Here is an 11,026-nt window from a genome sequence, read left to right on the forward strand (position 1 = left end):
TCGGTAGTGGCACCCACCCTGTGAAACACCCATCAGATGTCAAAGAAATAAACAACTATCTCACATTTAGAAGACATCTGAAGGCAGCCCTGTTTAGGGAAGTTTTTAATGTTTGATATGATATTTTATTCATTTTTTATTCTGTTGGGAGCTGCCCAGAGTGGCTGGGGGAACCCAGCCAGATTGGCGGGTTATAAATAAATAAATAAATAAATAAATAATAATAATAATAATAATAATTATTATTATTATTACAGTGGTACCTCAGGTTACAAGCACTTCAGGTTACAGACTCTGCTAACCCAGAAATAGTAGCTCGGGTCAAGAACTTTGCTTCAGGATGAGAACAGAAATCGTGCTCCAGTGGCGCGGCGGCAGCAGGCGGCCCCATTAGCTAAAGTGGTGCTTCAGGTTAAGAACAGTTTCAGGTTAAGAACGGACCTCCGGAATGAATTAAGTACATAACCAGAGGTACCACTGTATTATTATTATTATTATTATTATTATTATTATTATTATTATTATTATTATTATTATTATTCCCACTCCTCAGCCACAATTTAAACTGCAATATGCACCTCTATTTTTAAATCCATTTAGGTATGCTCCCCTTGCTAAGAACTCCCGGCTTCCAAGAAGTTCAATTAGACCTCCCTCCTGCAGTCTGAGTGCCCAGCTGACCTTTAAAGTTCAAATGCGCTATCATTATTTGTTCCTGGTGCTTTGCAAATTAACAAGATTGTTTGAGAAATTAATATCAGTGGAAGTAAGGACCTTTTATCCTGCAAATGGCACAAGAAGCACTTGTGTCTTGACAAGGGTCTCCTGCTGGAAGCTTTTTTCGTTCCTGAAGTGGGTGAAATACAATTATAAGAAACATATATATGATTTTTTTTTTTTAAAAAATGAGTTAGTTGAAGATATCTTCTTTCAAACAAATCCCAGTAAGAGGTCATGTGTATTCCTATACTTACCTGGCAGGGGAGACACCTTGATCAAGAGGTCATGTGTATTCCTAAAACTTTGCCACTGTTAAAAATAAATGTGGGGTAAGTAGCATTGCTATTTTGGTTCATGAGTCCAATCTCAGTTGATAAGTACCGCATTTTTCGCCCTATAGGACGCACCGGCCCATAGGACGCACCTAGTTTTTTGGGGGAGGAATAAAGAAAAAAAATTTATTCCCCCCCCCGCCGCGGGAACTCCCGCAGGGCTCCCTAGGTTGCGGAGATCTGCCCGAAGCGCGGGGCGCTCTGCTTCAGCGCGCCCCATGCTCCGTGCAGCAGGCTGCTATCCGCAGCCTACGGAGCCCTGCGGGATCTTACCTGAGAATCACCAGTTGGATCTTACCTGAGAATCATCAGTTGGCTCCAGAGCTTCTCCCACCCTACCCACCCTCAGTTCAGACTTCTTTTGCAGGTTAACCTTTTCTCCACAGGTACGCGGGCGCTGCTACGTCAGGGTTGCTGTTGAAGGGCCGGAAAGGAATTCTCCTGCATTGGCAGGTTAGCAAAACGTCACAACTTTGGCAGTATCAGGGCTTTGGCGGAATCCTTTAGTCTATCTTCCCTAAATGGGGGGGGGGCGTGCAGCGGTGACCCACGCCCCCCTCCTCTTTGTGGCAGCGATACCAGGGTTCCCCGTTAAAAGGGTTGTTTAAGGGGAGGCATTGGCTGTGTGCCTAGAGGTTGTCATTGCTCTGCCCTGCAATGGCAGCGTAATGGGGGCAGGCTCTCTCTGCTTGAATATATGTCCTCCAGAGCCAGCCCATGCCCCCCCACACTGGATAACTCTGATGTTCCCCAGATCCCCGGCGGGGGACTGAGAGGGATAAACGCCCAATGCCTGAGCCAAGGTCTACCCACATCTGAAACATAATAAAGTTGTGGCCAATTTTGATCCCATAGCACGTTGTCTTGAGTCGTTATTCCACACGGGGGCCACCCAGGGTTTGGGGGACTCTGCCTGTCTACACAATGGAAAACTCTAGAGTTCCCCCAGAATATCTCTTTATTGAGACTGTCCCCTTTATCCCAATGTGCTAACACATTGCTTATGAGAAGGTTAGATGATTAAACCCAGCCTTTATTGAGTGTTCCTTAGTTTCCAGGGAGGTTAAATTTCTTTATTTTATTTCTTTAGTCTATTTAATAAAGCTTATACCCTGTTTGATTGAGGTTTTTTGTTTTTTGTTACCAAGCAGTTGACGAAAAGAATAAAGCCATAACATTATCAGTTAAAGAAACCATATGGGAAAACCATAGCTTTAACTATATGGACCTTTGTTGGCAAGGTGATGTCTCTGCTTTTTAAGATGCTGTCTAGGGCCGTTTTACTCTGGCGTCTAAATATTGTACAGATTGACCCCTGGAATGTCTGCTTTGCGCCCTGTGAACTTGAGGCAAAATCATCCAAGACGAGGAATTAGAACACAGAGACCGGAAGACAAATCCTGGCTTCAATTTGATGTGTGTGTGTGTTTTTTGCACGAGTTTTCGAGGCGAGAAAGAAAAAAAGCTCTCCAGCAGCCCTCGCTGCAAACCAGAGGCGTGGGTGGCCGCCTGTGGTTAGAGAATATGCTTCAAATGCTTTTGCAAAGGTTCCTACGAACCTGTTCGTGTGAGTTACGGCTGTGGCAGGGCCAGGTTTCTTGAAAGAAAGGAAACGCGCGGCACCTACGCCGTCAGAGAACTGCAGCTTTCCCTCCGCGGCATCTTGCGTATTCCATTTCAACAGCAAGTTATACATTTTTGACAAGTTCTTAGTATTGGATTCTAGCAGTTCTGTTTCCAATTTTGATTTCTCCACCTGGAAACCAATTTTCCTATCCAGCTTGTAAACCTCCAATATTTGGTAATAGTGAAGCCAATCTCGCACTTTATCCTTTATTTTCTCAAAACTCTGCAGTTTTAAATTACTACCCTCCTGTTCTAGAATTTCCCAATATTTCGGCCATATAGACTCCATATTAAGTTTTTTCACAGCTTTTGCCTCCATTGGTGAAAGCCACCTTGGAGTTTTATTCTCCAGTAGGTCTTTATATCATGGAAAGCCATTTTGAGCTCCTTGGAGGAATACTGGAACTAAACATAACAAAATCAATTTCAACTCCATTTTGTTACTGACATTTATCTGTTGGTTTGTTTACACTGTCTGTTTAACCATTCTGTTTACAGATAAAGATCAATCAGTTTCGTGCCTCTTTGAAATTATATTTCATTTCATTTTCAAAATGTAGCCTAGGCACCTACAGAGGCACCTCTGTAGCCAACAATCCAAATCTTTTCCACGCCAGCCCTCAAAAGAGTGGCTGCCTATTAATGATTCCTGCCACGAATTGCTTGTTCAAAGTACATTTTCCCTTCTTGATCATCTACAAAGACCCAGTAGCCTTTAGAAGCTTCTCGTTAAGTTTGATGTTGGTTTCTACAAATGTCCAAATCCTTAGAGTTCTGAGGCTTAGCCGCGGTTCGTGAATATGAGCCAGAGCGAGTAGAAATGATGTCATCTCACGCGCGGGATTATGAGCCAATTTTCGCATACTGATCCTGGAAAATGCTGAGAACATTGGTGTCCCATTCCACACAGGGCTCTCACCCTTTGCCCAATGGGGTACGATTCTGCACTATTAACTACAGTACTCAATTTCCATGCTGGGGGGACAGACCCTGCACTGGTTATTCTTCTGCCTGATTCTCATGAAGCTCTCAAAGGCACAGAACATAGAACATGCTGCTGATAATGCCAAGGTTGCAGGTTTGATCCCCATACGGGACAGCTGCGTATTCCTGCATTGTAGAGGGTTGGACTAGATGATCCTCAGGGTCCCTTCTGATTCTATGATTCTTTGTTATCTCCCGCTTGGACTACTGCAATGCGCTCCACGTGGGGCTACCTTTGAAGGTGACCCAGAAGCTACAACTAATCCAGAATGTGGCAGCTAAACTGGTGACTGGGAGTGGCCGCCGAGACCACATAACACTGGTCCAGAAAGACCTACATTGGCTCCCAGGACGTTTCCGAGCACAATTCAAAGTGTTGGTGCTGACCTTTAAAGCCCTAAACGGCCTTGGTTCAGTATACCTGAAGGAGCATGTCCACCCGCATCGTTCAGCCCGGACATTGAGGCATAGCTGTCAACGTTTCCCTTTTTTTAAGGGAAATTCCCTTATTCCAAATAGGATACCTCACAAGAAAAGGGAAAAGTTGACAGCTATGCACTGAGGTCCAGCTCTGAGGGCCTTCTGGCAGTTCCCTCCCTGCGAGAAGTGAGGTCACAGGGAACCAGAGGGACAGAGGGCCTTCTCGGTGGTGGCGCCTGCCCTGTGGAATGCCCTCCCATCAGATATCAAGGAAATAAACAACTATCTGACTTTTAGAAGACATCTGAAGGCAGTAGTGTTAAGGGAAGTTTTTAATGTTTTAATATTGTGTTTTTAATATTCTGTTGGGAGCTGCTAAGAGTGGCTGGGGAGGCCTGGCCAGATGGGCGGGGTATAAGTAATAAATTATTATTATTATTATTAGGTCTCCCATCTGAGGTCAAGCAATGCGCTCTACGTGGGGCTACCTTTGAAGGTGACCCGGAAACTGCAACTAATCCAGAATGTGGCAGCTAAACTGGTGACTGGGGACGGCCGCCCAGACCATATAACGCCGGCCCTGAAAGACCTACATTGGCTCCCGGGACGTTTCTGAGCACAATTCAAAGTGTTGGTGCTGACCTTTAAAGCCCTAAATGGCCTCAGGCCAGTATACCTGAAGGAGCATCTCCTTAATGTTTGATGTTTTATTGTGCTTTTACTTCTGTTGTGATTCGCCCAGAGTGGCTGAGGAAACCCAGCCAGATGGGCGGGCTATAAATAATAAGTTGTAGTTGTAGTAGTAGTAGTAGTAGTAGTAGTAGTTATTTAATGTTAGAGCAACTGAGCTATTCTCTATTATTTTTACTCTGCCTTTTCCCCTGACAAGACTCAAGGCGGCTTAAAGATGAAAACATGAATCACTAAAAATATAGAGAAAACATTTTAAAAAACCAACAGTTAAGCATTAATAGAATTAAACAAATCTCCAGCATGGTCAAACTTCCCTGCAAACAAATCAAGATGAATGCTCAACGCACAGGCTTTCTGGAAGCGCCTGAGTTGACAACAACACCAGCTGTTTCCAGCTCCAAAGAGAAGCTTCAAGCCTGCCTTTCGCCCATTTCAGCACTCAAGGTCAAACTTGCTGGTGCATGTAAGGGGGGCATAGCTGTATTTACAGGCGATGGGGCTTTCCAGGCTCAAAGCAGAAGGTAAATAAAACGAACCCCCTCCACAATTGACAGGTCTGTGAGCGGGTGGGGTTACAAAGACACTGTGTTTGTGCTATAACGGCCTTTGGACACAAGAGAGCAGCAGAACGCAGTGTTTCCTGTTCCTCTTCTTCCGCACACATCTGCTTGGCTCAACATTTGCCATAAGAAAGTTAAGAGATGTTTGCGGCCGGCAGATCCATGAGATACCTACACATATAAAAGCGTTTGTGTGAAAGATTGCTCACCTGCTGATTTGTCCAGCTCAGCTATGGTACGTACAGAACAAATTAGAATATTTTTTTTAAAAAAAATAAAAATATTTATGCTTTTCAGGTTTATACATTTCACTAGTTTTACAATCATTTTAACATTTCAAAGCCTGACTTCCTTCCCCCTCTTTCTGTGGTTCCTTAAATTTATTTTTAATATCTTCTGCATATCCAAATTAACTTAATTTGCTCATTTATTCATCTACTTTAAATATATACTCTTATAAAACTGCAGGTTATGACAACGATCTTAACTGTTTACAATTTATAAAAGAATGGAAATGGTTTATCGAATATTTACAGATAATAATAATAATAATAATAATAATAACCCGACCATCTAGCTTGCAAAGAAATGGAATACAGGGATATAGGAACAGAGGGAGCTGCCTTGTGTAGAACATCGGGACATTTGAGTCAGAAAATTTGGCCCATCTAGCACAGTATTGTCTACTCTGGCTGTCAGCAGCTCTCCGGGTTCCAGGCGGGGAGTAACACAGCTGCACACTCATTGAACATGACATGTGAATAATTGTACAAATGTGCAGCTCAGATGTTGCATACACAGGTTCATAGATGTTGCAAACATCTGTGCAAAGTGTTCGATTTAAATGCAAACTTTTCATGGACGCTTTCAAAAGACTTCACTTAAGGGAATAACAGATCAGGAGTCAGCAACCTTTTTCAGCCGTGGGCCGGTCTACCGTCCCTTAGCCCATGTGGTGGGCCAGACTTATTTTTTTTGGGGGGGGGGATGAACAAATTCCTATTGTTGGACATTTTCCATATCTGCTATTGGGTCCCTGGAGAATAGATTCACACGAAGTGGCAACCAACCTTGCAGGATTCAACAGAATTTATTTGAAATGCATATGCAGGACAAAGGCACAGCAGGATAAGCTCGCAATCTGCACACCCCAGTCAGGGTACGCCCACTTTTTATACATTTGCAGAATACAATACCACCCGATTTCTGGGAAATCGAAAGTTATAGCAACTTCCTATGTCTGAAGGACCACACATATCTGCTATTTGGGTCCCTGAAGCACAGATTCACACAAAGCGGCAAAGCGCTCTTGCAGGTTATTAACAGGATTTTTTATTTGAAGTGCATATGCAGAACAAAGGCACAGGGCGATCAGTATGCAACCTGTACACAGTAGTCAGGGTGCGCCCCTTTATATAGATTCGCAAAATAGAATACCACCTGATCTCACCTGATTTCTTGTAAGTCACCTGATTTCTGGGAAATCGAAACTTATAATAAGTTCCTATATTACCATATAAGGTCTTGGTCTTCTCTCCCTCCTTCCTGCAACCTCCCTCATCCTGGTGTGACAATAAATCCTTGTTCTTTATCTCTATCTGCCCAGGCTAGACATTCTAACGAGGGGCCCATTTGCAATGTAACATTTAAGCATGTCCTTCAATAATAGAACAATTATATTGTAATATGCTCCTTCATGTCCTTACATGGGCTTGCCCCCCCTTCCTGCAATGGCCCCACCAGCCTCACCACGCCACGGCAATGTGCATTCCTGAGTCTGCTTATCTCTTGACAACCTTGAATAATAAACATTTGAGCCTGATGCATCAAAGATGCATCAATGCCAGCCTTGTTCTCCTTATGGACCACTCATTTCTCAGAAAGGCCGTTTGGGGGGGGGGTTCTTATGGCCCTACACTATGCCCCACAAATAACCCAGAGATGCATTTTCAATAAAAGCACACATTCTACTCATGTAAAAACACCAGGCAGGCCCCACAAATAACCCAGAGATGCATTTTCAATAAAAGCACATATCCTACTCATGTAGGCCGGATTTAGAAGGTGATTGGTCTGGATCTGGCCCACTGGCCTTAGGGTTGCCTTCCCCTGGAATAGATGATTGAGTGCCAATTTTTTTTAAAAAAAATATAATGGAATGGAATAGATTTAGCTGTGCAGCTACCCATTCCAAATCAGGGGCTAGGATACCTACCATCTTTGACAGAAATACAAAAATGTCCATATTTTAACCGCCTCTTCCTAGTCCTGCTCTTGCAACAAAAGGAGACTAGCCTGTAAGCTCTGCACTTGTCTTTGGAGACCGGCTCGCATTTAAAATCTTATTGTATCCTTCAAATTGAACATGACGCTTGCTATTTGTAAGCAGAAGCGGCGCAGTTGCAGGGAGCGATGTTGGATAAATGTGCCCTTAGGAGATCAACGGATGCAGGGCTTCAAATTTAAAGGGTTGTGTCTGCAAAAGGAGATCGGCTGATCTTCTCTTGGAGGTTGCCTCCATTTCTTTCTTTCTTTCTTTTATAATAATTTTTATTAGTTTTCAGTTACAACAATCCAATAGTAGCCTCATTATAACAACACCAAATTATAATACAATTAGTAATACCAATACAGTGGTACCTTGGGTTGCATACGCTTCAGGTTACATACGCTTCAGGTTATACACTCCGCTAACCCAGAAATAGTGCTTCAGGATAAGAACAGAAATTGGGCTCCAGCGGCGCGGCAGCAGCAGGACATTTTAATGTATTTTTAATCTTTGTTAGAGGCTGCCCACAGCGGCTGGGGAGACCTAGCCAGATGGGCAGGGTACAAATATAATAATAATAATAATAATAATAATAATAATAATAATAATAAATGCATCTCCGAGTTATTTGTGGGGCATAGGATATTGTTCATTTTTTCCCCTTCAGAATAGAGTCCAGCCCACCACATTGTCTGAAGGACGGTGGACCGGCCCACGGCTGAAAAAGGTTGCCGACCCCTGGCCTAGAGTAAAGTCCTCTGTTACCGGGATCTCTTCCCACTGTGAGACTTTTGTGGGTGAGCCGAGAATTTGTTTGGTCTCTGGGTGAGAACTCGGGGGCAGAGAGGCCGGGTGCATCAGAAGGAAAATGAACTGATACTGATTTATAATATATATATTTTTAATATGTTTTAGTAACTTTGTATTAATGTAACATTTTTATATGTAACTGTGTGTTTTTGCAATGCTTTGTTTAAGTTGTCTCTTGTTTCAGTGTTCTGTACACCGCTTAGAGATATTATATATATAAATTTGATTTGATTTTTAAAAAGTATAAACATGTAACAAAAAACAATTCGAAATCCAAATACTGAGATTACTCTGAATCACCTGACTTCCCCCTACCATTCCATGGGTCCTAATGATAATATTTACAACTGCATATCACTACTTATCATAAAATAAAAATAAAATTCTTCTAAATTATCCATACTTTCCGTTACTTTACAAGTGTGGTTAAAATCCTGCTAATGTTCTAACCTGCTTACAGTGGTCTCGTAAATAAATTATAAACTTTCCCCATTCTTTCTTAAAGTTCTTGGTTTCTGAACTTCCCAGTTAATTTTGCCATTTTGGCATAGTCCATCAACTTGGTTTGCCATTTTTCTCTGGTCAGGGTTATCTCTTCCTTCCACGTTAATGCTGCTGCAACTTAGAGATATTTGTTAATGTATTAAGCAATACAGAAATTAAATATTCCACTTGAAATAATCATATTTCCATTCGCTCTTTTATGAACCACAGACTTCTGGGCTGCAGACCAGTGACAATCCCGCACACCCAAACCCAATCAGCTAAAATGCATTGTCATTTTGATGGAACAAAAGATTTGTGGATAAAGCGAGCATATATATTTTTTCTCCCATCTTGAATGGCTGAGCTCAAAGAGACTTCATGCTGAGCTCTTGGAAGCAGGAAATATTAAACAACTGGATCTCCCAGAATTTTAATTTGGTCCTTCCAGCAGATAACTGTCTAATGTGTTTGTCCTCCACTCTCATTTCATTAAATTGCTGGGATAGCTGGCAGCGAATGGATAAACTATTAAAAGCAAAAATCTGTGTGTTGGGTGAATACTGCACTACAGCATTGTACCTAGATTACTGCAGTAGCTGGGGACCCAATTAAGGACCCAGAAACCATGCATAGGGTTTATTTTGCAGAGGCCGACAGGAAAACACAGAAGGCAATAAAAGAATTAGTTCAGAGGACTGACTAAAGAAGAACAGCAACTCAGACTGATGGAATATGTGCAGCTTGCGGACCTAACATATAGAATAAGAGAACAAGAAGAACATATGTTTAAAGAAGACTGGAAAATGTTTATTGAGTATATGGGAGGAATTGTGTACACTTGAAAACATTGGCAGCATTAAGATAAATTCAACAGTGTAAATAAGTTCTGACGGATGTAATAATAGAATACTGAATGGTTTAGTTTATGTACCGTATTTTTCGCCCTATAGGGCGCACCGGCCCATAGGGCGTACCTAGTTTTTTGGGGGGGGTAAATGAAGAAAAAGAATTATCCCCCCCCCCCGGCGTGGGGCTGGGGCGGAGGAAGCCCAAGCTTCCCCCGACCCCAGCCCCCAGAACAGGCTTGCGGAGAGCTGCCTGAAGTCCGGGGCGCACTGCTCAGCGCACCCCAGGCTTCGGGATGCAGGCTGCTATCCGCAAGCCTAGGGAGCCTGGCGGGAACTGCTGCGGGCTCCCAAGCCTTGCAGATAGCTTCCTGAATCCTGGAGAGCGAGAGGGGTTGGTGCGCACCGACCCCTCTCGCTCTCCAGGCTTCAGCGAAAGCCTGCATTCGCCCCATAGGACGCACACACATTTCCCCTTCATTTTTGGAGGGGAAAAAGTGTATCCTATAGGGCAAAAAATACGGTAAATATGCAGGGATTTATGTTATGCAAGATGAACCATGGAAAGAGAAGAAGGGAAGTCACTGATATTTTAAGGTTGAATATTCTAAAATGAAAAACAGAAAATTTAATAAAAATTATTGGGGGGGGGTGAATTAGCTCAGAGGACTAAAGTTTCCATGGAGCAGCATGCAGAAAGGTGAAAAAGGTGCTGATCTCTGCCCCAAGGATCTTACAAATCTACATGGTACCTAGGGGTGGCTGGGCTGGGGCAGCTTTGATTCAGTTTGTGTTGAAAAGTGACCCTATCTAATTCACACCTATATAATTATATTTATACTGACAAATGAGCCATCCTTCACAATTCAAGCTTCTCCAGTTTTGGCAAGGCGGATTTCCAGCCAAATAATGAATACAAGCATGCACACACACGGGGAATATATAAATGGCAAAAATAAGCAAAGAATGAATGAGTGAGTATACTCCATATACTCCGCAGGTACGAGGGTCCTAGGCCGTATAGGGCTTTAAAGGTCAAAACCAGCACCTTGAACCTGATCCTGTACACCACTGGGAGCCAGTGCAGCTGGTATAGCACTGGACGAATGTGATCCCATGGCGAAGACCCCGTGAGGAGTCTCGCCGTGGCATTCTGCACCCACTGGAGGTTCTGGGTGAGTCTCAAGGGCAGCCCCACATAGAGTGAGTTACCCTCATTTTCTTTTTGCATCCCTGTAGCTCTTCAGAAATCCTTCCTCCGTCGCCTCGCTTGCATCCTGG

Source organism: Podarcis gaigeae (genome assembly GCF_964106915.1).
Source record: "Podarcis gaigeae genome assembly, chromosome: 10".
NCBI classification, from domain to species: Eukaryota; Metazoa; Chordata; class Lepidosauria; order Squamata; family Lacertidae; genus Podarcis; species Podarcis gaigeae.